The sequence below is a fragment of the Mya arenaria genome, chromosome 7, assembly GCF_026914265.1.
Source record: "Mya arenaria isolate MELC-2E11 chromosome 7, ASM2691426v1".
Lineage (NCBI taxonomy): Eukaryota > Metazoa > Mollusca > Bivalvia > Myida > Myidae > Mya > Mya arenaria.
The window spans coordinates 41,051,249-41,077,510 of record NC_069128.1 but is presented as its reverse complement, the minus strand read 5'-3'; the positions used below and the strand labels follow the sequence as shown (position 1 = coordinate 41,077,510).

Below are 26,262 nucleotides of genomic sequence, written 5' to 3'. Positions count from 1 at the left end.
TACGAGTATGTAATATTTTGCGTATATTTACAATAAATCAATGTATACACACGGATATCAAAAGGAAAACTCCCATAAACTGAAAAACTTATTGAAGGTCTGGTGTTGAGCTAACTGTAATTGTATTGTATAATAATTCTATAAATAAGATACTACTGGGGAGGACATTCAGATCATGGTACAATCCATGCGGGTTTCTCCCTTCTGTCTGCCCTGTTCTAGAAGTGAAAGTATATAAATATACCCAGTAGAAATATACCCAGTAGAATTTTATGATGGAAGAACATATATCCTTTATATTAGCCATTACTAAATAACTCAGATTTTGCAAACGTATATTGGCGTTCATACACCAACTTCTAGGTAAGTTAGGTCATTTTCCTCTGTACATGTATGGTCTTGTGTGTAAATTCAAACAATATATACGCATTCATGTGTAAGTCATATGCGTATGAACACTCTAATAAATCTTATTTTCATATAGTGCGGTTATGGATAATTGGTTTAAATATGTCCATTTGTAAATTCTTTGAATGGCTACATGTGACGGTCGTAGTGTGGCTTCTGCTCACCTTGGTACCGGTCGCCCGGAGCAACTCGTTCATCGACACTTTCAATCAGGCTACAAACAAGCCAATGATGACACAAGTGTCGAAATATAATAATCCCCAAACCCCACCCACCCATCCCACACTCACCACAACAACACCGGAAAATATAATATCATAATCAGTATAACAAAAATACAGTATAAAAGACCCTGTCTCCCGAATTACTAACCTTGAGTATTTTTTGTGGACACATAGCCCTCATGTGTTCTTTGGTTGGAGACCTGTTCCTTTGGCCTCTAGTTAAGGACATTTATACATGTTCTCGTACCGAGGAATGCCCATATATATCCGATGTATATATCGGTTCAATCGGAACACCTTGGCCATTTTCATCGAAAAGAACCCCGGATGTATACAGATGGTTTCCAATGTGAGAATTATTTACATTTAACTACGCTGCAAGTAGATCGCATAGTAATGTCCATTAAGCAGCTAAGCCTTAGGATTTAACTCTCAGGAATCTTATTTGTTTATGCAATAATAAACTTCACTGTGTATCAATTTGAACTTAGTAATACAAAATTCACACAGGACGCGTTTAAATTTAATACAATATATCAAGAGAAATTTAGATCGTAAATAAACCCCTCAGATATTTTATCAGGTTTAATTTTCATTGTTGTATGAACAAACGGACAATATCTTGAAATATTATACCTCACTTTCGCCTACAATTGTATAAACCCATTAGCCTAAAAAGTAAAATATTTTGTTTATCAGAAACATTTTCAATCTTGACACTAATAACTGCTTCAATATTTTAGCTAAATCATGACATGATTGCCTTCCTTATACACATACAACAGTTACGTCACTATTCAGTGCATACACAAAATCTCAGACGACAGGAACTGTCTGCAAATAAACAGTGGAGGTTTGTTATAAATATAATTATTTTATTATGTTTAATTTTGTTTAATTAAATGAATACAACATTTTAAAACTTTGTATGCACATTTTTCTGGTCGGTATAATAAAATAGATTTTATATGGCAGCATGTGTGACATAAATATTGTCAACACTCGAAAAAGAACACCTCGGGTGATATTCTGCTCTCGGGTTGACAGTACCAATGTCACAAATGCTGCCATGAGATATTTCTATAGTATAGTGTGTGTATAATACACTCAGAAAGAACGGTATAATGTTACATAAGTTTGTTCAAAACCGACTGCTCAAATTTACCTGAAAGTTTGACAGTGTATGACACGAGTGTTTTCAACCGGTATCAAATTAATAAATCAGAAAGTGTTAATACCATTATAAACCTTATAAAGTGTATCAAGTAACAGGAATGAAGTGAAGTATTTGTCATGTAGTACGGGTAATACTGCTGTGATCATATGGTTGTTGATTTGCTTATGTACTTTATATAGTACCGTGACTTTATTTTGAAATATATTTGTCATCCTTATATGAGTAATCATTTGCGATTTCCTTAAATCATTTGTAAAAACACCAATATTGAAAGATTGTTACGATGAAGTTTGTGGAGTAATGAATATCAAATCGCTTTACCAGACGTTTTAAATTCTTTATATTTATGGAAATCTATGCTATACAGCTGTTTCTGGGATTCTGTGCTATAGAGGTATATGGGAATCCATGCTATAGGGCTGTATATTGGAATTATTGCTACAGAACTGTATATGGGAGTCCGTGCTATAGAGCTGTTTATGGGATTCCGTGCTATAGAGGTATATGGGAATCCATGCTATAGGGCTGTATATTGGAAGTATTGCTACAGAACTGTACATGGGAGTCCGTGCTATGGAGCTGTATATGAGAATTCGTGCTATACAGCTGTATATGGTAATCCGTGTTAAAGAGATGTATATGGGAGTCCTTGCTATGGAGCTGTATATGGAAGTCTGTGCTATGGAGCTGTATATGGGAATCCGTGCTATAGAGCTGTTTATGGGAATCAGTGATTTAGAGCTGTTCATAAGAATCCATGCTTTAGAATTATTTTATGGGAATCCAGGCTATAGAGCTGTTTATGGGAATTTGTGCTACATAGCTGTATATTGGAACCCACGCTATATACTTATGTATGGGAATCCGTGCTACTGATCTGTATATGGGAATCCGTGCTATAGAGCTGTTTATTGGAATTTGTGCATATAACTGTATATGGGAAACCATGCTATATACTTATGTATGGGAATCCGTGCTACTGAGCTGTATCTGGGAATCCGTGCTATAGAGCTGTTCATGAGAATCCATGCTATAGAGCTGTTTATGAGAATCCATGTTATTGAGGTTAATATGAGAATCCATGCTATTGAGATGTATATGGGAATCCGTGCTATTGAGATGTATATGGGAATCCATGTTATTGAGATGTATATGGGAATCAGTGCTATAGAGATGTTCATAAGAATCCATGCATTAGAGATGTTCATGGTAATCCATGCTTTAGAGCTGTTTATGAGAATCCATGCTATTAAGATGTATATGAGAATATATGCTATTGAGATGAATATGGGAATCAGTGCTATAGAGTTGTATATAAGAATCCATGCATTAGAGATGCTTAAGGGAATCTATGCTATAGAACTGTTTATGAGAATACATGCTATTGAGATGTATATGGGAAGCCATGCTATTGAGATGTATATGGGAAGCCATGCTTTTGAGATGTATATGAGAATCCAGGCTAATGAGAAGTATATGGGAAGCCATGCTATTGAGATGTATATGGGAATCCATGCTTTTGAAATGTATATGGGAAGCCATGCTATTGAGATGTATATGGGAAGCCATGTTATTGAGATGTATATGGGAAGCCATGTTATTGAGATGTATATGGGAAGCCATGCTATTTAGATGTATATGAGAATACATGCTATTGAGATGTATATGAGAAGCCATGTTATTGAGATGTATATTGGAAGCCATGCTTTTGAGATGTATATGAGAAGCCATGCTATTGAGATGTATATGGGAAGCCATGTTATTGAGATGTATATGGGAAGCCATGCTATAGAGATGTATATGAGAATCCATGCTATTGAGATGTATATGGGAATCCATGCTATTGAGATGTATATGAGAATCCATGCTATTGAGTTGTGTATGGGAATCCATGCTATTGAGTTGTTTATGGAAATCCATGATACATGAGCTAATTATGGGAACACATGCTATAGAAATGTATATGAGAATCCATGCTATTGATTTTTTTTATTGAAATCCATGATATAGAGCTGTTTATGGGAATCCATGCAATATAATTGTGTATGGCAGTCCTTGCTATAGAGCGGTATATGGGAATTGTAAATGGTGATACTAATGTTGAGTAGATAAGTGAAGATAACATTTCATAAACAAATACCGATAATCTTTAACGTCGTTTGTCATTTCTTACGCGTACACATTTCAGGGGTAGGGGCAATACAAGTATGTACTATTACAGGCGGATTAAGATACATTTATGTTAAAACTAATATAAGCACAAACAATACATGTGCTTTTAAATTCATGTAGAATGAACGTTCAGAGTATGTGGGCACGTGTGAAATCCAATCAGCTAATGAAGAGATGTATATATTTATGACGTCATCGGTATGGTAATACAGGATCAGATGGAAGCGTTCGTACAAGGCCCCAACTTCTCGAAACACATTAAGTTTCTAACATGATAAAGCTAAGCTCACTGTATTGGTTTGGTATAATTCGTGATCTATTCAAATACTGTTTGGATTTTAAAAGGGGGTCATATTTATAGTAACACGATAAACTTATTTTGATTTATTTAAATTAAGATTAGGTAAGAATTGTGACTACTTGAATTAGAAACATAATTCTGGTAAGCTTATTAAGTTTTGAGATATTGAGGCCAAGATTAAAAAATAACAATTCCTTGTCAAGATGCCATACATGTTGAATAGAAAAAGTTATAGAAATAGATTAATGGCCCTTTTCCCGGGGTCTCTTCCAACGGCCATCCCACGATCGTCTAAGTGCAGAACCTGTTAATAATATGCATATAAGAAATCTGATTAGTAGTAAATGAGGCAGACTCCGCCTTTTAAATCGGAAAGTGATCTATAAGCGACGTCAATTGTACACACAACTGTTATGTGTTGTGCCTCTGTACTGTATTAGTTTGTATTAAATGTTATTATATATGAATATGTGAACATATTTCGTCGTAAGTATATACTCTATCGGCGATGAAAAATGAGCAAGTCATAAATAAATTGTCAGACGGTATGATTATGTTTTTTAGGGTTAAACGAACGCATTGAGAAAAATGAATAACCTAACATCCCACGAAAACGGTACCTCTGATACATACTAGAACATGAAAACTATAGTTGAAAATAATCAGTTTATAACAGGGCAGATTAATCAGTTTAGCTTTTGAATGACATACACTCTAGTTTCCTCCCCTGATTTTATTTATAAACTAGATACCTTCTTTCTAGCGAGGTCATGGTAATGGTTACCCCTGAGTCATAACTTAACCCGTTTATCTAGTGCAAATATGGAATATGGAAGGAACAGGTAAATATTTACCTAATTTAAACATTTGACATGCTCAATTATTTTCGAGGATGTTTAATACATAGCAAGTTTATATCATTATGCTAAAACTGCAGTATGTATTTGTTAGATTTAACATAATATAAGTAATGTAACACGCGGTGTCTTATATTTGATACCCAGATTGAATGCCTGTCAAATTGTTGAGTTTATGTTCAGTATACCCGAGCGATACTATCATATCCGTAATTTAATAGATCAAGCATTTGTATTGAAAACACAGACTGACGAATACACTAAGTTGAGTTTAAATAAAAACCGTCTAGCAGTAAGGTATAGCGTAGAATAAGGCTTTCTTTATTTAAGAGGCGATTCATTTTAATATTGCAGGCATTATTTACATTTGCCTATTTTATAAGTTTAAAATATTATTTTTAAAAAGTAAAAACCTTTTCAAAATATATTATTAGATGTTCAAACTGAACTGGAAGAACTTAAACTCCATAGTTTGTAACGTTTAAAGCCTCAATGAAATTGTCTTACGTGGATTTCTAAAACCACAGTCGTATAAAACTGTCTTGCGTAATTTCAACTCTTCAGTTTATAAAACAGTTCGTAAAGTTTCTACAATTATCTCTTTCATAAGGTTCAATAGCCTCATTCATATGAAACGCTAACGCCTGACGTTTTAAAGCTAAAAAATGATTACAATGTTAATATAAGTTTAATTCGAAAAGAGCAAAGAATTTATCCTAGAAAAGTAATCCTTCTATTTAAAGCTTAAAATCATTCTATTTAGGGCTTAACAGTTTGATAACGACACTTCCTAGATTGTGCCACGCTGTTGACGCCAATATCTCCGGATAACGCGCTCGAAACATTGTATGATTATTTAAGAACTATTTTGTACAGTATAATGTATATGTTATGCATTCTGCAGAAGTATTAAGACCCCTAAACGAGGGAGCAAAATGTATTTAGAAGTAGGATAAGTAACAGTTCGCCCTGTAGTTTTCAATGTATCATTAAAACAGGAAGCTCAACAAACTAAGCCCATGAATAAAAATGTTTAATGTGTTAAATAAAGAATAACAGTTGAAAGAGACCTTATTGATCTGGACTTTCCGAAAATACGTCTACTCTCGATTTCCGAGTTTTATTCTTGACTATTTGCTGTAAATGAATTCTACTTTCGATATCTCGTTAACAGTGTTTTCGCATCAACAAATTCGTCAAATACTAATTAACGCTGTGTCAGTGAAACAAACATACATAATTTAAGCTATTATTAGCAAACATCACTTTAAAACAATACTAATATACGAGAAATATTACGAGAAACATTTTTAAATCAATACTTACATCAAGTTAGACTCGAAGCAGACAACACTTCTTCTAAAGTATGTGCACTGGTCACCTCCCTTTGCGGGGAGCTTTTCGATCAATGTTGTACTTGCTGCATAACAGTCGTTCATGCTGTCTGAAATGTATAAAACTCTTGATTATTTTAACTGGTCCTACTTGCAAGTTGATAAATGTATATAAAGAATATTGTGTTCATTATCCATGTCATGCTGCCTATAGTTTAGGCAGTAAGCTAATTGTTGTATGCATATGACTGTGAGACCACACTTTTGATACTGTAATTACCATTGTACGGAAAGTAAGTCTTGTACATTTCTTATTTCGACCAAGATGAAAAACACAAAAGCACAAATTATATGTTGGGTACTAAATGTCTCTGTCTATGTGAGCAAGAAACATGCCAATTGCATTTTGATTTTATATCATTTCCAGATACATATTTTTATTCTCTTCTGTTGAGTTGTACGCTTCTGTTGAGTCGTCCTTCACCTGCCAATTGTGATAATATTCTTATTATCCATTGGTGATATAACCCGTAGTTTGACCACACAAAAAAACAAACGTGGAAGCGAAATTCAACAGGAAATAAATAAAAATCATACGGTGTTCATGATGTTTTTTTTCATTTGACTTCATAGCAATTGCAAATTATTGTTAAACGTTGCAAACAAACTGTATTTTAAGTTAGTGTGTGGCAACTACATTTGCCGTCATTAGCACTTTGTTCCGACAGTAATATGAGTTATGTTACCAATAATGAAATCGCGATTTGATTATTCTGATTATATTGTAAATGGAGCTCGATGTCTTGGGTTTCATCTTCTAATTTTTTAATGTCCTCAAAAACTTCATAATAATAACCGACATACACAAATCCATCAATATTCGTTTCCACATCGTTGCATTTGAGCCATTTCTATTTCTTGAACCGTTCTGTTTTTCTTCAAACGTGTTCTCACCAAGCGAGACTGTACTTAGAAAAGTATCAACACATGAATCCTTTAATTAAACATATAATACAATATTTCGTTTATGCATTTCACGATCTATTTCGAAAACATACAATCTTTATAAGAATTCTGGGTGTGTCCCTTAATTAAATGAATAAACATCCTTACTACCACAACATAGATATTCCTTTAATTAAAGCTGTTTTTTGTATCGCAAGTGGTAAATATTATTTCTTAAAATATTCCTTAAGTTACATGTAGGCAGTGAATATCGTCGTTTAACAAAACTGTTGACTGCTCCCATAGTAAGTAACGTCGGTTGTTTACATTGATATGTCTGTTTTTGTTTATCCCAAATGATTAGGTTAATTAGCTGTTTTAAAAGAGGACGATTGTGAGTGTGTTCAATATTTGGATAAATGTGTTTTTTAAATGATGACAAATAAGTGTTTTAAGCGAAAAAGAACAATAAAGGCGATTTAACTTAAACAAGGAAGTAATTTGCTTTTGAATACATTGCAGGTTGGTTGACCTCGGTTTTCTGTTTTCAAGTTTACGATTTTGAAGTTTAAGCTATTCATTTCATGAATACAATTTGTAAGCGTATTTGTTTTATATTTCAAGTTAAATTCACTAAATTGGATGGTTTAAGTTAACTACAGTGCTTACGCTAGCATTCTGGTAAAAGCTATGTTACATTGAATGAGATCGAGGCATAAGTGTAACTAACTATTAGTGTTATGTTGAAGTGCTTTCTCTTGTCTTAGAGTTTTAATTTTATCCAATATGTTTAATATGTTTATTTCGGAGCTTGTTCAATATTTGGATAAATGCGTTTTCAAATGATAACAAACAACTGTTTTAAGTGTAACAAATCTAAAGAGGCGATTTTGTTAAAAAAAAAAGAGATTGGCTTTATTTATAGAATAAGAGTGAAAATATCACATTCAAGAACTACTCTGAAAGCAAATGTATTTACGTTCCTTAAACCCAAATGAAAACGTCACTTTTCAACCTGTAAATTATGACAAATAATATTTGATCGTAAAAATGTTTCAATATGTTCCTAGAAATAAACAAAGCTGATCGCTAATTAGGGAAATGATAAACCTAATTTTTGAATATTTTTGCTTCAAAACGTTTCATTCCGTACAATACATCAGACGAAAACAATTGTTAGAACATTACATCAATGTTATTCAGAAACATAATGAAAAATAGTGGATGGAATTTATTTCCGGGTTACAAAAATGCAATTATCCTTTTTTTAAATAGTGCAATCAAAACTAAGCTCCAAGACATTGTTGATTAGGCACTTCCGATAAATTTGAATCATAAACATATTATTTTTGTAGGAAGACATTTCCGGGAAAACATAAATGCCTTTTGATTGAAAATCTGATAAAACATTATTTCGTTAAATATGCTTAACTCCTAATTAGAGCTTTTTATGTTACAACGGATATATGAATCATACGTGTTAAGTACTGAACCTTATAACTAAATAGAAATTGATATTTCCAACGTTTAAAATTGTATTCATTCAATCGACTTTCGTATCGCTGCCGGCCTTTTGAATTGTTAGTAAACCCGTTAGGTTTTTTTATAAGTATCGATTTGATTTGAGCTTGCACTAAAGGACAATATCTTGAGATAAAGTGTGTATTACATTCACTCAGACAGAACGGTATACTGTCACACAAGTAATTTTTACGACCGGCTGATCTCTTGAGATTTTGACATAAAATATGACACGAATGTTTCCAACAGAAATCAATTTACTAAATCAGAAAATGTCAATGTCAATAGAAATTTTGCTGTTAATATGTATAAAGTAATATAATTTAAGGGAAAAATTTACCATGCATAACGGGCAATCTTGACGCCATTTAATACTTTACGCTGTTATACATATTGCTGTGATTAAATGGTTGTGCGATATATTTTATATTGTACACTGCTCTCAAATCGCCATCGTAAAATCTGCACCCGACTTAATGCCATGTACTCAAGCGTTAACCTAGGTCAAATGCCTTTCAAATTATTAGAGTTTTATCTTTGAATGATAAACGTCTACCAGTAAGCTGGAGCGTAGAGGCTTTCTTTTATTTATGAGGCGATCACTTTTTACATTGTAGATATTGATCACAATTGTTTAGATTGTATAAAATATCTTCTTCTTTTTAAAGTAAAAATGATGTACTTTCTTACAATATCATTTTAGATGATCTAATTTTAATTGCATTGGACGAACTTAATCTCCTTAGTTTAAAGTTGTTTGATATGTTCTAAAACCTCAGTTATATGAAACTGTTTTGAATCACTTGATAAAGCCTCAGTTTTATAAAACATTTGGAAAATTTCTACAAACATCTCTTTCGTATCGTTCTAAAGCCTCAGCCATATGCAACGTTCACGCCTACGTTTGAAATCTTCTCTAAGATGACAATATCATGTGAAGGTTTCTTAAGTCTCAGTTCTAGGAGTTTTCATCCGTGACTTACTCTCTTGCTTTACATTTAAATTACATGTAATTATACATGGTATTCGTTATACAGAGTCTTCATTATACATGGTATTCGTTATAGAGAGTCTTCATTATACATGGTATTCGTTATACAGAGTATTCATTGTACATGGTATTTGGTATACAGGGTCTCCATTATTCATGGTATTCGTTATACAGGGTCTCCAATATAGATGGTATTCGTTATACAGAGTCTTCATTATACATAATATTCGTTATACAGAGTCTTCATTATACATGGTATTCGTTATACAAAGTATTCATTATACATGGTATTCGTTGTACAAAGTCTTCATTATACATGGTATTCGTTATACAGAGTATTCATTATACATGGTATTCGTTATACAGAGTCTTCATTATATATGGTATTCGTTATACAGAGTATTCATTATACATGGTATTCGTTATACAGAGTATTCATTATACATGATATTCGTTATACAGAGTATTCATTATACATGATATTCGTTATACAGAGTATTCATTATACATGATATTCGTTATACAGAGTATTCATTATACATGGCATTTGTTATACAGATTATTCATTATACATGGTATTCGTTATACAGAGTATTCATTATACTTGGTATTCGTTATGCCGAGTATTCATTATACATGGTATTCGTTATACAGAGTCTTAATTATACATGGTATTCGTTATACAGAGTCTTCATTATACATGGTATTCGTTATACAGTGAGTGTCTTCATTATACATGGTATTTGTTATAGAGAGTCTTCTTTATACATGGTATTCATTTTACAGAGTATTCATTATACATGGTATTCGTTATACAGAGTCTTCATTATACATGGTATTCGTTATACAGAGTATTCATTATACATGGTATTCGTTATACAGAGTGTTCATTATACATGGTATTCGCTATACAGAGTGTTCATTATACATGGTATTCGTTATACAGAGTCTTCATTATACATGGTATTCGTTATACAGGGTCTTCATTATACATGGTATTCGTTATACAGAGTCTTCATTATACATGGTATTCGTTATACAGAGTATTCATTATACATGGTATTCGTTATACAGAGTCTTCATTATACATGGTATTCGTTATACAGAGTCTTCATTATACATGGTATTCGTTATACAGAGTATTCATTATACATGATATTCGTTCTACAGGGTATTCATTATACATGGTATTCGTTATACAGAGTCTTCATTATACATGATATTCGTTATACAGAGTATTCATTATACATGATATTCGTTATACCGAGTCTTCATTATACATGGTATTCGTTATACAGAGTATTCATTATACATGCTATTCGTTATTCAGGGTCTTCTTTATACATGGTATTCGTTCTACAGAGCATTCATTATACATGATATTCGTTCTACAGGGTATTCATTATACATGATATTCGTTCTACAGAGCATTCATTATACATGATATTCGTTATACAGGGTCTTCATTATACATGGTATTCGTTATACAGGGTGTTCGTTATACAGGATGTTCGTTATACAGGGTCTTCATTATACATGGTATTCGTTATACAGAGTATTCATATTACATGATATTCGTTCTACAGAGTATTCATTATACATGGTATTCGTTATACAGGGTCTTCTTTATACATGGTATTCGTTATACAGAGCATTCATTATACATGATATTCGTTATACAGGGTCTTCTTTATACATGATATTCGTTCTACAGAGCATTCATTATACAACAAACCGCAAAATGAAAAGGGAAAACGCAACTTTCCCTTTTCAGCATGGTAACATTTTTATTCAACAGAAACCCTTTGTAATGTTCTCAAAGCATTTCTGTAGGATTAGAAATATTTTTGGGAATATTACCAAACACTTCATAGTATGGCATTGAAGAGTTATAGTGTGGTTTTCAACATTTCTGGTAATATTCCCAAAAGTATCCATAGTATGCCAGGTTTTCTGGGAATATTACCAATTTGATCTTGAAAATTTGGTAACATTACCAAACATTTTGAAAATATTTCCAAACACTTTGTAGTATAGTATTGAAAGTTGTGGTGGGGGTTTCAACATTTGTGGGAATATTCTTAAAATAATCGATACCACGCCGAGAGATTTTCTAAAATATTCTTCAACTATGAAAAGTCACAATTATTTGGTAATATTCCCAAAAAAATGATGAACATTTTCTGCTAGGATTCTGAATTTAATGTCCAGGTTTTCTGGGAATATTACCAATTTGATCTTGAAAATTTGGTAACATTACCAAAACATTTTGAAAATAATTCCTAACACTTTGTAGTATAGTATTGAAAGTTGTGGTGGGGGTTTCAACATTTGTGGGAACATTCCCAAAATAATCGATGCTATGCCGAGAGATTTTCTAAAATATTCTTCAACTATGAAAAGTCACAAATATTTGGTAATATTCCCCCCCCCCCAAAAAAGATAAACATTTTCTGCTAGGATTCTGAATTTAATGTCCAGGTTTTCTGGGAATATTACCAATTTGATCTTGAAAATTTGGTAACATTACCAAAACATTTTGAAAATATTTCCAAACACTTTGTAGTATAGTATTGAAAGTTGTGGTGGGGGTTTCAACTTTGGGGGAACATTCCCAAAATAATCGATACTATGCCGAGAGATTTTCTAAAATATTCTTCAACTATGAAAAGTCACAAATATTTGGTAATATTCCCAAAATAAGTGATGAACATTTTCTGCTAGGATTCTGAACATAATGTTCAGGTTTTCTGGGAATATTACCAATTTGATCTTGAAAACTTGGTAACATTACCAAAACATTTTGAAAATATTTTCAAACACTTTGTAATATAGTATTGAAGAATTATGGTGTATTTTTAACATTTCTGGTAATATTACCAAAAGTATCCATAGTATGTTGAGAGGTTTTCTAAAAGTTAATAAAAACTAGGGGGTATTTTTCTGAATTATGAACATTTTCGGCTAACATTCTAAAATTCGTCTTGGAAATAACGTCCAGGTTTTCTGGGAATATTACCAAAGTTAATCTTGAAATTTCTGGTAACATTACCAAAACCTTTCTGGAATATTACCAAACATTTCATAGTATAGTATTTAAAGTTGTAGTGGGCGTTTTAACATTTTTGGGAACATTCCCAAAACTATCGATATTATGCCCAGAGATTTTAAAAATATTCTTAAACTATGAAAAGTCATAAATATTTGGTAATATTCCCAAAATAAATGATGAACATTTTCTTCCAGGATTCTGAATAAAATGTCCAGGTTTTCTGGGAATATTACCAATTTGATCGTGGTATTTGGTAACATTACCAAAATTATTTGAGAATATTACCAGATGAACTGAAACAAACTAATTCAACAAAAAGCCTTTGCAAACTCCACAAATAGTTTTTGTAGGACCAAATAGTTCATAGTATAGTATTGAAAACTGGGGTTTTCAACATTTTTGAGAACATTCCAAAAATAATCCATATTATGCCGAGAGATTTTCTATATCATTCTTAAACTAGGAATAGTCACAAATATTTGGTAATATTCCCAAAATGAATTACGAACATTTTCCGTTATCGTTCTCAAATTCATCCTGAATACAATTATATTATCTTGAAATATTTGGTAACATTACCAAAACTTTTTTGGGCATATCAAAAGATGAATTGAAATAAAATAATCCAAAAGAAAAAGCTCCACGTGGGCTGCTGTAGGACATGAATTATTCTGGGAATATTACCAAAATCTTCATTGCATAGTATTAAAATTAACAGCAGGTTTTTCAGCATGTTTGTAATATTCCCAGAATAATCTATAGTATGACTAAAATTGTTCTAAACATTTCTAAAACATGCAATATTCGCAAATGTTTGATAATATTTCCAATAAAAATATAAACATTTTATAATAAGAGGTGTTTGTCAAACATTAATCCCCACCACCCCCTGAGCGCCATGTTGTCAGGATTATTTGAACAATCGAAATATGCATGGACTTAAATGACAGCTGATTGGTCATGGCCATTGGATGACTTTAAGGCAGTTTAAAGATTATGACCATTCAAAGTGTGAGGATAGTAGACAAAGTGTTCAATCGTGTTCAGATGATAACAGATATTTGCAGATAAAATGTGTCCTCTTAGAAGGGAATAAGTAAATACGACAACATTTTATTGGCGAATATGAGATATGACCATGACGTTTGACTCTTATAAGTGTTGATTGATAGAACGACATAGATTACATATTCCTGGTTGTTTAAACCTACTAGAATGTTATTTCAGTATTACAGGTATGTCTCTTGCAATTTTACAATTTGACAATAATTATTTTAAATACAAGTGTGGAATTTCGCATATTATGATTTAAAAAAAAACACAGAAAAGAACAGAACAGACGTTTATAAGTCATATACATCAGAACATTTTCTAAACACATACACTTAGGTTTTTGATATCAAATGCTTGTACATGGTTAGTGCTATGGTGAAAGACACAAATATGTTGACGTAAAGGCAGCAGTATCAGAAGATGAACTAAATTGATAATAATAATAATAATAATTATTAGGAATAACATTACGAATAAATACTGATTCTTTAACATAATCGCAGAGCTTAACCAGCTCACATTTATTGACAGAGTTAAATATATTTCTGGGAATATTACCAACTAAATCTTGAAAGGTTTGGTAACATAACCAAAACAATTCGGGGATTCTTCAAACTTTTCCAACATCCAGTCAACTCTACAGTTGAAATCCTTCGTCTATACTTTTTCTCTAGCCCTGATGATCTGGCTCTGGGATACATTGCTATGAAAACATCATCTCCTACATGGCTGTAGACGTTGCACTTCCCCTGTTTTCTTAAGTTTTAATAACCTCCGAACTGGTCTGCCTTTTCCTGTTTTACTTGTCTGAAAAATAATTATAATTGATTAAACATTATCTATGAACCTTTTTTACAAGCAATTAAAATTTAACACGGTGCATAAATATGAACTGGTCTGCCTTTTCCTGTTTTACTTGTCTTAAAAATAATTATAATTGATAACATATCTATGAACTGTTTTTTAAGCAATTAAAATTTAACACGGTGCATAAATATGATCTATTTGTTTATTGTTCTTTATTATTTAAAAAAAATACATGACTTTATAGGGTAACTTAATTGTAAAAAGTACAGTCTTCTGCAGCAAATTTTCCCATTTTTGCAGGCAGTTGAATACATACATGTATGGGTTTCTTTGGTGTTGATGTATGAAGTGGCTGTGTGGGTTCCTCTGGACTAACAACAGCCAATGGTTCATCGGACTCCTGAATTAAACCGTCATGTTAGTATTGTATCATGACTTTTTTTCCAGTTTTACTTCTTTATGTGCAAAATTAAATATAATGTCAAGAGTTTGTGCCTTCCAAACTTATCATTCTAATAAAGGTTACACAGGGTCACTGCTTATCAACATTTCTGTGATAATGATCTGAAGCAACATATAAGCCACAGTCTTATAAATACTCCTGACTGCCCAGCTGGTATTCAATTCCAATGCACATGTTTCAAACGAGCTGTACATCTTATTTTTAACTTTTTTTGCCGTTCATTAAATTTCATTTGATTCAGTTAACTTGAACTTTTAAGTTGAAGAATTTTGTTGTGTACCATTATACTTACATAAACAGTTTAGAATGATCTCTATTTGTGGGATATTATATATTTTTAATAATAAGAGCTATCACTAAATGTCACGCCCAAGTCAACTCATTTTAAATACGACCTCGTATGACAAAATTGAAGACCGAACACAAGCTATCGCCAGTTAGGCTGATAAAGAAATGATACGAAAAAAATGACTTAGAGGTCCCTTTATCAATTTCAAGAACTGTAATGAAAACATTGTGATTTCAGTTTTAACTTTTAATTTATCAATTAGTGTAGGCCACTTCTCTATGTATGCAAATATTTACCCCATTCTCAAGATCATTTTGATACATGCAATAACTCACCACAAGCTTAACACTGCAGTATCAGTCAAAACAAAGATCATCTGGGAATACACACATTCAACAGCCCAGCAGGATGGCCCACAAAGTGGTAATTAATTGACTGGTACAATTTAATGGTGATTTCATGGACTGATTAGCCTTTTTCTTAAAATGAGGAGTAAATGGGAGGCAATTTCTCTGAATTGTAGAGCGCAATGGACTTAGTTTAATGGCACAAGCTAATTTTTATTTTTCACCAACTACCTAGGATAACGGCAATCTACATGCCAATGGTACTTACTAAAATATTAAAATTCTAACCCTTGTAGAAAAGTAGTTTTCAGTTTAACCGCACAAAGGCATATATTTATAAACCTATTGACCACTTTACACGAGGTTATGAACACTTGCAGTCCTATAGTTAATGCCGCTACTGAGTATCAAGCTGATGCTCGGGCTTATCAGTGGAACTAATCTAACATAACTGTAAACTGACCACTTGACCCTTTCCCTGCTGGGAGCTGTTTGCCTGACTAATTTGAGAGTAATAGCTATTCTTGTCTTGAGATTTGGGCCATTTTATGTTAGGAGGTTTTTCTTGGTATTTCAACTTTCGCTATCTTGATTATTAAAATAGTATTATTATCGAATGCTTTTGTATAAATTTTGTATATCATAGTTATTATTATTATTATTATTATTATTATTATTATTATTATTATTATTATTATATACGGTAGTCCAAAATCCACTATACTGACGCCCATCAAGTATCATTGTGCAATGTTTAAATGACGTCATAAAACAAGTTTGTCATGAATGTAACATTTATTACGAAATCATGTATCTTTTAAGTGATTTAAACCATTGATATATATATTAATAACATGTTGATCCGGAATGTCTTATTCAACTGTTGTTGATGTTTTAAGATATTGATTTCAGTCAGTAAGCGCCTCGTGCGTCTTTAGTCGAATTCCATCTCCCTAATCAAAACGCACTAATAATAAGTTATTACCCTATTATAAGATGCTTTAATATACATACATTTTCTTTTTCGCAAAGAGAAAATAATATGGAGAAAATATATATTTCTGGAAAAAATGCTCTACATACATTGTATTACAGAAACATGTAATAAAAGTTCAGTGACTGCTGTGATTAAAAACTTACATCAACTGTGCATGTAGGAGTGCAAACGATCAGAAAAAGTTGGATAATTTTAAATATTATATTAAAATAAAATGAGTGATATAACGTTCAAATATACTGGTATGATATCAAAAGTCCGGACATAGTGGTTTAAGATACAGTATTGCTTTGTTGTGATCATTTCTCATATGATGCTATTAAACTGCTTTGAAACAAGTATTATATATATTGAAATAAGGTAGCAATGTTTTATGATAATTCAGAAAGCAAAGACAAAATAGTTAATGAGATATCTCTATATATATATATATATATATATATATATATATATATATAAATATATATATATATATATATATATATATATATATATATATATATATATATATATATATATATATATAATATGGAAAGCTTCCATGCAGTGTGTATAATGTTTAATCACTCTTCGAATGAAGAATGTTCTCACACAACAATGCAAATTAAGAAGAGAAATCTTACAAAGAAAACAAACGTTGATTTAACTGTGTCAGTAAAGAAGATTTTAATCGCTGTTTCAAAAGCTATATTTTAGGAAATGAATTTTCTAGAAAATTACATAAACGAAGATACACAAACATAAAGAGGGCTTATATAATTCACATGAAAAGTGGGCAATGATGTTTTTTTGAAGTGCATTTTAGCAAAGACCACTATGTCAATGTATCAATAGAAACCTATGAAAGTTCAGTTTCAACATCAAGGTAATATAGTGCTCAGATGAAAAAAAATAAGTTGTAAGCTGTGTTATAAGTAATAAGAATATCTAAGTACATCAATATATGACCTTATTTTTTGGCAAATGGTTAAAATATTACATTTCTTTTAATATTACATCTTATGCCCCCATAAAATGGGGGGGGGGGCATATAGATTTGCCCTTGGTCGTCCGTCTGTCTGTGATTCCGTCAGTAGGTAATATGCCAACTTGTGTTACTTAAAACTCGATTATATTACCTAAAGTCCAGAAACTCGGGCGTTATTTAGGTAAGGACGTTTTGCATCTCGGGTTTCGTTTCCCACTGCACTTAGTAAAACCAGAGTTATTATAATTTAATCAAAAAAGTATTTCACAGGAAAACATACGAACCTCAATCCAAGTGATGACTTCAGAGTTTACAAATTTTAGACTTTATAATTATGAGACTGTTAGCAATTGGATAATGTTGCTATGATTTAATACGGTTGAATTACGCGTAATCATCCTAAAGTGAAAAAAATAGCAATGCATCAAGTTTGCAGTATTCTTTTCTTGTTCCAAAAATGCAGCAAAAGAAAGTATTAATTTTCATTTGTTGTGAAAATTGCGAAAAACATATTCTTTAGATATAACCATATATAACAAACTTCATTATAACTGCATTATTGACACTGTTAGATATTCATAAATTATATTTTATAAAACCTAAATATCCATTTCATTCAATTGTACATTTCATTGTGTTTGATAGGGTTGATATTGATACTTTTGTAGTAAGTAGACAGCTAACGTTATCTTAATGAAAAGTATAAATAAAAATCCCATGTATAAAGTTATTCCGTTCGAAATTAAATCAAACGATAAGACTGAATATATATTTTTTATTTACTTCAATGTTTCATTTCTTTGCTATGGAATCAATGTTTATGGTTTTTTTTCATTTTCATAAATAGTTTAAAACTAAAGTAAATGATATAAATTGCTTTTCTATAGTCATCGTGAATTTTAGTGCAGAAATCGTACTGAAGATGTTCTCTGATAAATATCCTTCTGACCCCAAAACTGACCAGGGAAGAGTGGTTAATGGGCCCCTGCTGACAGAAATTGGTTATCTCAATTACATGCATAATAAACACCTGGCTGTGAAGTGAGGCTTCGAAAATGGACCAAACTCCAGAAACCTGGCATAAACTGTAGGACTGTTTGATATGGGCACATTGAAAATGATCCATGAAATAATCAAAACAATAACTGGTAACATGAATCGTATCTTGTTAACCAGTTAGAATGTACTTACTTAATGGAATTCATAAACACTTACTAGATAACCAGTTGAAGCTAAAGGCCAAAATGCATTTATAAATATGTGGTAACACGAATGTTATCTGCCGGTAATTATGTTCCTAATTAAGTGGAATTCGCTAACCATAACTAGATAACCTGTTTATGCAGCTAAAAGGGAAAAAGGTGGCAGTTCCGAGCACTTTGAAGCCATTTTTTAGTATTGTTATATTTATCTTACAGAGAACAGTTTCTATTAACTAGATAGCTTGATAATTATCGCATAATTAAGTGGTTAACACGAACAACTCGCAGACGTTAACAGATTATCTGACAGCAGTTATGTTCCACCGTATGTATCAGACACATGAGGCCGATAACCTATGTTAATCATTTTGTTATTGTGTAACTTGTAAAAGTCAATCTCTGGAATGCTTTGATTGTGCAAACATTAGCTCCTACATCCTTTAAAGAGTCACATCAGTTATAAAAATGTATAACTAAATAAATAGTAACAACATGATGGTTTCATAAATGTGCATATATACATAATTATTGAAGAAAGTATACCTTTATACGTTTAGTAAATGCATGCAAATAACATTTAATGAATGTAAATGTAATACACGTTGTGAATTGAAGAATCACATTTAATTACATTTTAAAAAATATTGCATTCCTGAGAGGGCAATAGGAAAACATATCAACAGCATAACATAAATAACTGCACCTTGTAACGTGGGAGAATACTCCTTTCAAGAATGCAATACTTGTTTAATAAATACGAGCTAAATATTTCTGAATCATGTGTTTTTGAATTTCACTTCAAAAGCTTCATGATACTAAGTATTTCTTTTTTCTATTTTACATCGATTGAACTGAAAATGTCCATCGATTATATCAATTATCCCTCTCAATGACTGAGTCCCGGGTCATAAACAAGTAGGCCAACCGCCTTTATTATGGAACCGTATAAAACAAAGTCGTATTTTCCTACCGGGATTCAAACCAACGACCTTAATAGTCTGGCACCGAATTAGCCGGGTAATGCAGGAGAAACAGGAACAAATCGTTCAAAGTTCTGATTATCAAACACTCAGCCATTTCTTAATTTCAAGTATGCCTCTGAATCACGGTATTGGGTGAATAATAAAAACTCTATAGAGCATTAATGAACAAAAGATCACAATAATATAATGCGCATTCCATTAACATGAATTCCATGCGCATATAATAAAATAGCGCCTTTGCGCCGATACTAATGTATATGATTAACCGAAGAAAAATCGCATGCGTAAAGTAAATACAAATTGCAAAACATACTCCTGCGCTGGAAATATGAAAAGCTGAAATGTGCTTAACTTTATACTGAAATAGTTCTTTTGTAATTTTTGAAACTTTGATTTACTTAAATAAATAAAAATGACGAGTCTGAGAACGTCAGTGTAACTGATTTGTTTATTGTGTTTATTAAAGTTTAAAAGCAATGACCCTTAAACAACAATCATACTGCAGACACTTAAAACCAAAAGTGAAAGTAAATTGCGCAGTAAACAATTAAATATTTTAAAGTTGAAATAATGCCATTATAGCTAAAATACACCCGTTCCGTTCTATTGCATACAAATAAAAGTTTGTAAAAGTCTGTATGACCTTTCGATTTCTACAGATAACAACAGGTAATGAATACTCCGAAACAATACAACTTTTGACATCCATCTGATAAAGAAATCAGAAGAGGTAGGCAGACATTGAGTTGTGAATAAAATGTAAACAAAATTGTTGATCTAAATACACACATTAATAGTCTAAATCACTCAAACAAACTATAAACGTCACTGGCAGTATGCATTTATTAAATAACAAAAAAAATAACAGTTTACCTTTAGGCTGAAGATAAATTCATCATCAAACTCAAAGATATGCTTTGACAAATCCTGAAAGGTCAAATATTATAATAATTATAATAGTCTTAAAAAACCATTAACTGTGTTAAGCATACATCATACATATTCATGTACTTAATACAGTTTGATCAAATATCGTTATATTAGTAAATGGAATTACGTAGCATTATAAAATATAATGTTAATCTAAATTGAGCATTAAGATAAATTCCATGCTGGTGTATTCAATACAAACATTGCTTTTAATCTGCCTTTACGACATAAAGGTTAACTGCTTTACATAAGTAGAGTTATTTATATAAGAATATTTGAGTAAAACATGTAAAGTACCTGAGGATTTAAAGAGGTTTCCATTTCCTCAAGGGATATTCCTAATGTGTTGGTTTCTTCATCAATGACATCTTCCAAAGAAATGTTTTCTAAAGATATTCCGAGATAATCCATTATTGATTTCAGCTAAATATTGTGGGAATTAGTTTCAATTAACTGATAAAGTTCAACAAAATTTAAGCAGACTATCAAAGTTGTGTATCCTAAACAGTTCAGTCAAAATCACTTTTATTTCACATTTTAATAGTCATATTGTTAAATCACATTCTGGATTGTTGCTTATTGGTTAATTATATCCCTCCGCAAATTTCTTAATTTCTAGACATTTTCCTTCAATCTTGAAGCTTCGTTTTATGACCTGCTGATGAGCAGTTATAGGCACTTGAACAACTGTTGCGGATTTCAAGACAAATATTGATCTGATCTTGACACTAATGGGCTTTGCAATTACAAGGGTGATATCTGACATCAAGCTGGTGTTACTGAGTGTTTTAACTGGTAAAATAAAACAAAGGTTTTACTATTGACTGATTTTAGCGTCAATCTAGTCCAAACTTATGAATGCTCTGGACTGAAAAAATATATATCTGGCAATACATTCCATCATAATAATGTTAGCTTTTGACTAAGCTGACAGTACAGTGACTAAAGCTGAAACAAATGACTAATAAGCATGGATAACAAAAACTCATACAGATCGCATTGCAACTGCATAATGTCAAATGTATATGAATGGTCAAAGGTAACATATTTTATTATCAGTATAATTTAACACAGGTTATTGTTAATATGAATGCACATTTGTATAGTTTTGGGTCACCGGATCGATTTGTTGATTTGTTGATTGCCCTTACAGAAGTATACCAACCCTTCAGGTAGCTCATAGTGGTTGAGCACCTGACTTGCAAGCAGGGGGTTGAGGGTTCGAGTCTCGAGCTGTTTATAGCTGTGTATAACCAGAACTCGTTATGCCCTATATTGTATCAGCCTTACTTATTTAAAAAGCACCATCTACAATTTTATTTAACAATACGTGTACATTATACTCCTCTTCCTCTATATATGCACTTGTTTTCTCTTTATTCAACAGCATTGATACTGGTACTGTTAGAATGGGCGCTACCAAAGTAATTATCAAACAATATATCTTGTACATGTAAGAACTTGAATTTGATTGAGACCTCAATCCTTCCGTCTGTAATTTCAAAAAAGAAGTCGATTTTAAATCGAAACAATAACAGGATAAAACTGTTTTCATCCGTCTGATCGCGTCAATTTGTGGTGTATGCTCCTTTTCATAGTTTCAGACTAAAAGCATGAACATTGGTATTGATATATGTGTATGCTTACACGTGTAACTTATCACAGACACAGCTAATGGAAGTATTAACATCATTATTATAATTGTTATAAGAACGTGTTTTGATGTGCAACACAATATTTTGAAATTACTCTATGTACAGCTCAATATCATAAAGCATTAATCATTGAAGGTCATTAATAGTAACTTGAAAATGCACGACGTTATATGTATGCGTGCGTGTTTGTTCGTCCATCTGTCCATATGTCCGTGCGTATGTTTCTTCTGTCTGTACGTGTTCTTTTTTATATGGATGTTAAAATGTAGAGTTCCAGACACATAACCTTAATCTTGACATTGTTATATTCATATAGACATGAATATACGATAAACATAAATACAAAGACGACCACGTCGTCAATGGTTGCGACAACAATCAAAAGGATTATGACAACGGTGATGACAAAATGAACATGATATTGAAGACAAGAACTATTACGAATCTGCTGATAACGATGGAAATAATAATGATAACAATAATAATTTAATGATTATGCTTATGATGATGATTAATATTATTATAAGTATTATCACGTCCAAAGAGCATTCAACTTTAGCAATGGTACGTCACATTGCAACGAACAACGGTGTTCAAAATATTGACACGAAAATATGTAAGAACATGACTTTTAATTTGTTGCCGAAAAATTTGGTTAAGTGCAAACAGAATTGAGACATAATAAAATTGGGACTTTTGCAATAAAACAAAGTGCCATACCAACTTTAATGACATACATGTACTATGTTTTAAACTACACGATTGTTCCAATTATAATATTAAAGTCCGAAATAAAAACGATATTATAGTCACATGAAATAGGCGTCTATACGACGTCTAACGAAACACTGCAAATCTTCTTCTGTAAGAATAAAGCTTGACAGATAAACAGCTTTTATAAAATACTTCAATAAGTATGATCGAAGAAATATATATCTTAAAGAAACTGTTGTTTTCCATTCATTATCAAGATAATAAATTGGCTCCCCGGGAGGCCGCTGACAATATTATTTCAATATTGTACACAATTAGCATAGGGACCAGCGTTTAAAGTAGATGAACCAATGTTAACGTGTATAAGAACTCTTGCACAAGAAAAGATGTTTGATTAATGACTTCATGTATAAGTCTTCAATGTGATCTCATGATGACGCAAGTAACATAGATAGTCTTAGTAATCTGTGGCAAACAATAAGATTGCGTATGCCTTAATATAATAATACATATGTATTACATTTGCATCACCGTAAAATCAATATAACAATTCACTAGAGTGACAGGTACATTTGTTTATGTTTCAAGCATTGGTTTTACTTATCATAATAATATTACATTTTGATTCAGTGCGGCGAGTGCCTTTACTATGGTTCATTTAACAATTCTCATTTTTCGTTGGAAAAATCTAGGAACATACTGAAAGATTAAGATGTTAAGAAAGTGTATAAGCTTTTTCACCAGTCAATTTGTAACCACGCCCCCTCCCACATATCCGGCGGGATAGCCGGGGAAATGGGCCGTATTTTTACCTTCAGGTAGCCCAGTAGTGCCGGGTGAATGAGGTGGTTTTGTCTTTGCGCCAAAGTTAGCCAGGAATAGTCTTTACTTGGGTGCGGGGGAATTTTGCGCGGATTTTACCAGTAGTTTTTTCCCGAAGGACGGGGATCATGGCTGGACCAAAAGTCAATGTCCCCGCTAATCCACGGACCTGGGAGGAGGGGGGGGGGGTTGGGGCATGGTTACAATTGACTGGTGCATTACGTTGATATACAAGTATGCAGTGTCTATGTAAATGAACGTTACCTCCGTAATATTGAATGCAGCAAACGTATGTTTTAGGTACAATCTATGCATTATTATTATTTTGTAACTGTAAGTAAACTATATATAATCAGCAGCATAAAATTACAAGTTTTCGTTTCAGAAATTTATTATATATGTTTTAGGTCAATCCAATCAGATTAAGAAAACAATGCAACAAATTGTTTTTTGATATTCATTTCTTTTTTTAGCATCATATTTACACTTTAAGAACTTCTTATTGTTGCGTTTTCATCATCGTACTGTTATGTTTCGAACATCGTACTGTCCTCTTTTCACCATCGTACTGTCGCGTTTTGACCATCATACTGTCATGTTTTCACCTTCGTACTGTCACATTTTCAACATCGTACTGTCATCATGGGACTGTCGCCTTTTTGTCATCGTACTGTCATGTTTCACCAACGCACTATGATGTTTTCACCTTGTAATGTCATGTTTTCACCATGGGACTGTCGCCTTTTCGCATTTAAACTGTCTTGTTTTAACCATTGTACTGTCTTGTTTTCACCATTATACTGTCTTGTTTTTATCAAGGTACTATTTTGTTTTCACCATCGTACTGTCATGTTTTCACCTTCGTACTGTCATGTTTTCAGCATGAGACTGTCACCTTTTCGCCATCGTACAGTCTTGTTTTCACCATTATACTGCCTCGTTTTCATCAACGTACTATCATGTTTTCACCATCGTACTGTCATGTTTTCACCTTCGTACTGTCATGTTTTTAGCATGGGACTGTCTTCTTTTCGCCATCGTACTGTCTTGTGTTCACCATTGTACTGTCGCATTTTTACCATTTTACTGTCATGTTTTCACCTTCGTACTGTCATGTTTTCTACATGGGACTGCCGCCTTTTTGCCATCGTACTGTCTTGTTTTCACCATCATATTGTCGCCTTTTCATCATTTTACTGTCATGTTTACACCATCATACTGTCAGGTTTTCACCATCCTGCTTTTATGTTTCACCATCGTAATGTATTTGTTTTCATCATGGGACTGTCGCCTTTTCGCAATCATTCTATCTGGTTTTCACCATAGTACTGTCGCGTTTTTACCATTGTAATGTCATTTTTTCGCCATCGTACTGTCATTGTTTTCATCATCGTACCGTCATGTTTTCACCATCGTACTGTCGCGTTTTCACCACTATACTGTCAAGTTTTCACCATCGTACTGTCATTGTTTTCAATCATCGTACCGTAATGTTTTCGCCATCGTACTGTCATGTTTCCCCAACGTTCTCTCATGTTTTCACCATGGTTATGTCATGTTTATGCCATCGTACTGTCATATTTTCACTATCGTAATGCCATGTTTTCACCATGGTACTGTTACTTTTTTGCCACCTTACTGTCATGTTTTCACTAACGCACTGTCAGGTTTTTGTCATGGTAATTACATGTTTTCACAATTGTACTGTCATGTTTCCATTATGGTACTGTCATGTTTTCAACATCGTACTGTCATGTTTTCACCATCGTACTGTCATGTTTTATCGTACTGTCATGTTTTCGACATAGGACTGTCGCCTTTTGGCCATCGTACTGTCTTTTTTCACCATCATACTGTCGCCTTTTCAACATTTTACTGTCATGTTTTCACAATTGTACTGTCATGTTTTCACCATCCTGCTTTTATGTTTCAACATCGTAATGTATTTTCTTAATCATGGGACTGAGCCTTTTCGCCATCATTCTGTCTTGTTTTCACCATAGTACTGTCGCGTTTTTACCATTGTAATGTCATATTTTCGCTATCGTACT

General features: G+C 32.4%; 1 protein-coding gene and 1 long non-coding RNA gene across 8 annotated transcripts in view; one reads left to right on the top strand and one right to left on the bottom strand.

Moving 5' to 3' along the window:
• Window positions 1-26,262, top strand: part of LOC128241477 (uncharacterized) — a 135,851-nt gene that overhangs the window by 63,880 nt on the left and 45,709 nt on the right. For 4 of the 7 annotated variants that reach the window (XM_052958429.1, XM_052958428.1, XM_052958426.1 and 1 more), the window contains exon 1: window positions 7,739-7,940. The exons of the other annotated variants lie outside the window; for them this stretch is intronic. The gene's annotated coding sequence lies outside the window, so the exon portion shown is untranslated. Of the gene's footprint in view, window positions 1-7,738; window positions 7,941-26,262 lie in introns of those variants that run through there. 7 annotated transcript variants of the gene reach the window in all.
• LOC128241489 (uncharacterized) lies at window positions 14,808-21,854 on the bottom strand. Its single transcript, XR_008262376.1, has 3 exons — window positions 20,964-21,854; window positions 15,159-15,242; window positions 14,808-14,842 (listed from the first exon to the last, which is right to left on the bottom strand). It is a non-coding gene; the product is annotated as an uncharacterized LOC128241489 (long non-coding RNA).